The sequence below is a fragment of the Diabrotica virgifera genome, chromosome 9 (assembly GCF_917563875.1).
Source record: "Diabrotica virgifera virgifera chromosome 9, PGI_DIABVI_V3a".
NCBI lineage: Eukaryota > Metazoa > Arthropoda > Insecta > Coleoptera > Chrysomelidae > Diabrotica > Diabrotica virgifera.
In genome coordinates, this window is record NC_065451.1 from 138489540 (window position 1) to 138496265 (window position 6726).

General features: G+C 31.8%; 1 long non-coding RNA gene across 1 annotated transcript; it reads left to right on the plus strand.

The window, feature by feature from the left end:
- Nucleotides 1–671: 671 nt before the first annotated feature.
- Nucleotides 672–6342, plus strand: LOC126891150 (uncharacterized). Its single transcript, XR_007700489.1, has 3 exons — nucleotides 672–788; nucleotides 1288–1542; nucleotides 6256–6342. It is a non-coding gene; the product is annotated as an uncharacterized LOC126891150 (long non-coding RNA).
- Nucleotides 6343–6726: the final 384 nt, after the last annotated feature.

Here is a 6726-nt window from a genome sequence, read left to right on the forward strand (position 1 = left end):
TAGCTTTTAAGTTGGTAACTAATTTATTTAAAGGGCTTCTATCTAAAATGTCAAAGTTGTTATTTCTTAAAAATTCTTAATCTCGAATGACACCCAACACGACGCCCCACGGAAGTGGGGTGGGGGGATACAGTTTTTTGAATATAAACACTATGATGCATAACAATGAGGCAGTTACCTTTATCCGCTTTAGTAACGATAAGGTTATTCCTATTCAATTTGGTAGATATATGTCGAATCAAATGTAGTTGTTTAAAACATTTGATTTTAATATTATTAACATTGTTAAATTTAATAAGATCTTTTTGTAAAGAAAGGAAACAATTACTTTTCAAGTTGGTTTTAGAAATGTTGTCTAAAGGTAAACTTTCTATAACTGAGTCAATGTCAACTGAAAATTCTTCAACCGTTTTATTGTTGAATGGTACTGTAACGGTCACGTTACGAAATTAGATATTTAATTATTTTTATAATTATTTCCCCTCGGTCTCTCATTTGATTTCTTTCAACTTCTCTAATTTTCTCGTAAATAAATACTTAGGTGACGTCACACTTCAGAATATGGAACATACTCTACAACTCGGGTAATAATTTGATTCGTGTGCTGAGAATTTGACGTTTTGCTCTGTGAAGTGGCGAGACGAGAAACTTCACTTGTGGTTGGGGATTTGGTTAGTAAAAATGTGTGACTTTTGAATTATGGATCACCAAACCTATCTAGGAGTGTTTGGGAATAAAGAAGGTATTAATCCAATGGGGTTTACAGCATAACATCATCGTATCACACGGTAAATAGCAATATCTGTTTTTATAAATAGTTTTTATAACCATTGTTGTCACTCTTGTTCAAGGTGACATAATATATAATCTTTCTGATGTGTGTGATGTGTAAATTTATTCAGTGAATTGTTCTTTTAATTATTCTACTATCTATGAGTAATATCTTTTAATTATTCCCATATCTATAGATAATATTCATTCAGAGAAAATTATAATATTTTTAACTTTTTGGTTATACTAAAGTCACTTTCAATATCACTTATTAGTCCTGTAATAATTATTTGAAAGAAATCATATTTATTCTGTATTTAAATCCTAGATCCACATGTCTAATGAGAACTCACATAAACTTTGTCAAGGTCAAGTACTTCAGTAATTAAGAGGTCTCTTTTTGTGTGTTTTTTTTATTACTATCTATCAAAAAATCACTTTTCTAGTTTTCGTCTTTCTTTCCTTGATTGGTCGTACACATAAGAAATTGAAGTAAACGGGAATTTTTTGTTTTAGCCATCCATGTGAAATCTTAAATAACACCTCGAAACACCAAGAGGCCAATCTCCAACCATAAGTCACTGGGAGTAGTTACTTGGGGAACAAGCCTTTTGGGGGCATTCCAGCTCCTTTTCGTATTAGCACTTGGACCTACAGGAGGCATGATTTTTGCACTATCCTAGTGCTCATTTCCGGGGATGCGCCAGCAACCTATTTAGGAGTCGTTCGGGTTTGTTTGGGAACTACCAGTGGGTGACATTAGTAACTATTGTGTGTTTATCTCATATGTTTTATTTTAATGCTCTGTTTATTAATTTTGTTTCAGATTTAGTTTACCTATTTATATAACATTTGTATATTATGGTATTAAGTTCCCAAACTCATGTATCATTTTGCGGTACTGTACGTTGAGCTGTACGTATTTGCCCAAAAGGTATTACTTCTAATATTTTATTGTTTATTTAGGTAGATTTCATGTCATTATGTAAATTTAGGTTGTATTATTTGCTTGCTTCCCAAATATGTTATTTATTCGCTTTATTTCATTTGTTCAGTTAATTCGTCGCTACTTTATTTTGCATTTGCTCGGGTAATTTAGGTCATCGTTTCGGTATTTATCTTAGTTTCATTTTTACAACTTTTATTAATGCATTTGTTTAATTCATCATGGTATTTTCTCTTCGTCAGGCTTGTGCCTATTTATTTATTTATATATTAGTCATATTTTTCGGGTTTTAATTCAGTTGTACGTAGCAAGCGTACTATAACCATTGGGTAGAAATCTCATGTGAGTTGTACCCTATATGTAAGTAAGAGGTACTTATACCTGTAATTTTGTAACAGATAACATTATTGTTGTTATCTTAGATATAACCTCTGTATAACTTTTGTGATGTTAGAGTCACAGCATAATATGAACTTGCTTAACTCAGAGATTGTTAAAAATCTGGTAGTCAATTTTATCTAATAAATGTTTATTTATTTTGTATATCATTTATTTTTATTATTCCTTTATGTTCATTATTATAGATTTGATATATTTAATATTTGACAGCAGTATAAGATACCTGGGAGAATGATCGAAGATCATTTTCATGGCGCCCATGATTTGTTAGTTTATTTATTTTGTTCGTCTTTAAAAATTATTCATCTTCATTCCTTTTCAGTACATTATTCTTATTTTATTATTTCATCTTTTATTCATCATTACCATACTTTGAGCTACTGTTCTTCGACAGGCATGCAAACGAGCCGTATCCCTCCTTGAGTGTCAAGTGGTTCTCTTGCATCTCTTGCTAGCCAATTCTATTCAGTTTGCCTCTGTCTCTCCATACATCTACTAGTATCACTTCTAATCCCCCTTTCTTCAGTACTACTGTAAAGTAGTATTTTTTCCTACTACGGCTTCACCGCTGAAGCCCCTTCATTTTTATTTTCATAATAGCCACAACTATTTAGTTATATAGTTCTTTTTTCTTTTCCTTACTTTTGTTGGAGTATATCTTTCTTTTTACTTTCACTCCAACAGAAGTTTTCTCTTTTGTTACATTGGCGCCCAACGTGGGGCTCATACAAGTACTCTTGTTTAATATGGATATTATGATGGAACTATGTTACACTACCATATCTCAGGTTATGCGTTATATTATTTTGAATATTTGATTACTTACTAATTTTTTTATTATTTTTTATATCTTGTTATGGAATTTGCCATATTGGAAAGATGTGGTTTTTAATTTGTTATTGTGTTACTCTATTGACATTTGTCCCCAATATCTTAAGTACTTTGTAACAATTTATATTCTCTTATCCTACACACTATGGCTCTGGAATTAGTTTGGAAGTTTGATGTATGTACGGATTCCGAAGTCTTAGGATGGATGTATGCATGATGTGGGTTTGTATGGATAATGTATGTATGTATGCATGGATGATGTATGTATGGATTTCCTTTTATGAACTAGTCTGCCAGTGCTCTGTTAATGTGGTTTTCTAGGTAACCTAGTGAATGCAAGGGTTCGAAATTCAGCAACTGATCACTGCTATCCGATTTCGTAACCTATGTTTTCATGGCAGAGTAGGCAGATGTTTATCCATCATAATATTTCTGGTCAGGAAATGTCAACATCACATGTCCTAACCATTCTTCTGTAATTAGTCCAATTATTCCAGTTTTTGTTACAATTTGATAGGGAAGTTTGACTGTTGAGGGTTAAATATCTCGTGTACATATTTCTCAATCAATGTTTAGACCATCCCTATACATAGTAGTTCCGTTAATTTAGTGTTTGAGGTGTTTGTACAAATGAGTCGTTCTTGTGAGTATCTTCCCACTTCTTTCCTTATGCATTAGTTCTGTTACTTAGATTCTGGAATACTTCTATGTATGTGAGAACGCATGAATCTGCAGTTTTATTTAAAACTTGTTGCTCGTTCTCGTCAATTTTGTTTCCTATCACTTATCATTTTTTTCCTATCACTTATCATAGTGTCAGATAACTTATAAGTTCACCATTCATTCTGTTTTTTTTCTGACTTATTCTTACATTATTGGTACTTTATCTGAGTCTGGTTATTCCTACATCTGTTGTAGCAACATGCTATAGTTAGCGAATACCAGCATGGATAAGTTTATGTAGTTTCTATAATATTTTAGTCAATACACTTTAGGTATTTATCTTACCTTTGGTTTAGTTTGGTTACATCTCTGTTACTCAGGCTGTTATTAATTTTTATTCTGACTTATTTTGGATTACTTAGTTTGGATAGGTTCATATTACCGGATGAGGGTGTATGTACACCTAATTTATTTATTTTGTTCAGTATTAGTTACCATTGGATCCAATAATTTAGTTTATTTAGAATTAGTAAGAATTGGTCCATAAATTTGCCTGATCGTTCTTCTTTGGATATGCCCTTATATAAATCTGGTGTCCATTGATAGTCCGATTCTGGATAAGTGTCCGATTCTTCATTTATTTTGTGTATTTGGTTGGATAGGTTCGTATTACCGGATGTGGGTATACGTAGACCTGATCTGTTTATGTGGTTTAGTATTGGTGTGAATTGGTCCATAAATTTGCCTGGTCATTCTTCTTTGGATATGCTTTTATGAATCTGGTGTCCACTGATAGTCTGAGTTTGGATTAAGTGTCCAATTCCACATTTATTTTGGTTATTGAGTTTTGGATTCCTTTGGTATGTTTATTATTGGTATTATTTGGCATTTGTGAGAATTGTTCCATAAATCTTCCTGATTGTTCTTCTCTGGATATACTATTATGAATCTGGTGTCCATTGTTAGTTCAATTTTGGATTAAGTGTTCAATTCTTTACTTATTTTAGTTACTGATTTTTTTTATTCACTTTGATATATTTACTTGTGATATGGTTCGAATTGGCTCAAACCTTTTCGTGGTTGTTCCGTCCTTGGATATATCCTTTATAAATCTGATGTCCATGGATAGTTCAATTTTGGTTTGGTGCCCAATTCGACACTTAGCATTATTATGAACTTTAGTACAATATTTAGTTTTTGGTTTTAAGCAATATGTTAAATATTTGGTAGCCGAGAGTAACAGTAACATTTTTAGTACGAGTTTGAGTCATATTTATATTTATTTATTTTTCTTTGATCATTAGTTTATGCTTATTGGTAATCTTGCGAGTCAACGTGGATTGTTAGACTATTGTAAATTTAGTTGTTAATATTTTGAAGTTTAAAAAAAAAATTTTTTTGATAAAAAAATTTTTTTTTCCCGAGTAGAAGGGGATTGTAACAGTCACGTTACGAAATTAGATCTTTAATTATTTTTATAATTATTTCCCCTCGGTCTCTCATTTGATTTCTTTCAACTTCTCTCATTTTCTCGTAAATAAATATTTACGTGACGTCGCACTTCAGAGTATGGAACATACTCTACAACTCGGGTAATAATTTGATTCGTGTGCTGAGAATTTGACGTTTTGCTCTGTGAAGTGGCGAGACGAGAGACTTCACTTGTGGTTGGGGATTTGGTTAGTATGGATGGCGTGTGAGGATCAAATTTGGAGGTTAGACCTCGTGTTAGTAAAAATGTGTGACTTTTGAATTATGGATCGCCAAACCTATCTAGGAGTGTTTGGGAATAAAGAAGGTATTAATCCAATGGGGTTTACAGCATAACGTATCACACGGTAAATAGCAATATCTGTTTTTATAAATAGTTTTTATAACCATTGTTGTCACTCTTGTTCAAGGTGACATAATATATAATCTTTCTGATGTGTGATGTGTAAATTTATTCAGTGAATTGTTCTTTTAATTATTCTACTATCTATGAGTAATATCTTTTAATTATTCCCATATCTATAGATAATATTCATTCAGAGAAAATTCTAATATTTTTAACTTTTTGGTTATACTAAAGTCACTTTTAATATCACTTATCAGTCCTATAATAATTATTTGAAAGAAATCATATTTATTCTGTATTTAAATCCTAAATCCACATGTCTGTAATGAGAACTCACATAAACTTTGTCAAGGTCAAGTACTTCAGTAATTAAGAGGTCTCTTTTGTGTGTTTTTTTTTATTACTATCTATCAAAAAAATCACTTTTCTAGTTTTCTTCTTTCTTTGATTGGTCGTACACATAAGAAATTGAAGTAAACGGGAATTTTGTGTTTTTAGCCATCCATGTGAAATCTTAAATAACACCTCGAAATACCAAGAGGCCAATCTCCAACCATAAGTCACTGGGAGTAGTTACTTGGGGAACAAGCCTTTTGGGGGCATTCCAGCTCCTTTTCGTATTAGCACTTGGACCTACAGGAGGCATGATTTTTGCACTATCCTAGTGCTCATTTCCGGGGATGCGCCAGCAACCTATTTAGGAGTCGTTCGGGTTTGTTTGGGAACTACCAGTGGGTGACATTAGTAACTATTGTGTGTTTATCTCATATGTTTTATTTTAATGCACTGTTTATTAATTTTGTTTAAGATTTAGTTTACCTATTTATATAACATATTTGTATATTATGGTATTAAGTTCCCAAACTCATGTATCATTTTGCGGTACTGTACGTTGAGTTCTACGTATTTGCCCAAAAGGTATTACTTCTAATATTTTATTGTTTATTTAGGTAGATTTCATGTCATTATGTAAATTTAGGTTGTATTATTTGCTTGCTTCCCAAATATGTTATTTATTCGCTTTATTTCATTTGTTCAGTTAATTCGTCGCTACTTTATTTTATTGCATTTGCTCGGGTAATTTAGGTCATCGATTCGGTATTTATCTTAGCTTCATTTTTACAACTTTTATTAATGCATTTGTTTAATTCATCATGGTATTTTCTCTTCGTCAGGCTTGTGCCTATTTATTTATTTATATATTAGTCATATTGTTCGGGTTTTAATTCAGTTGTACGTAGCAAGCGTACTATAACCATTGGGTAGAAATCTCATGTGA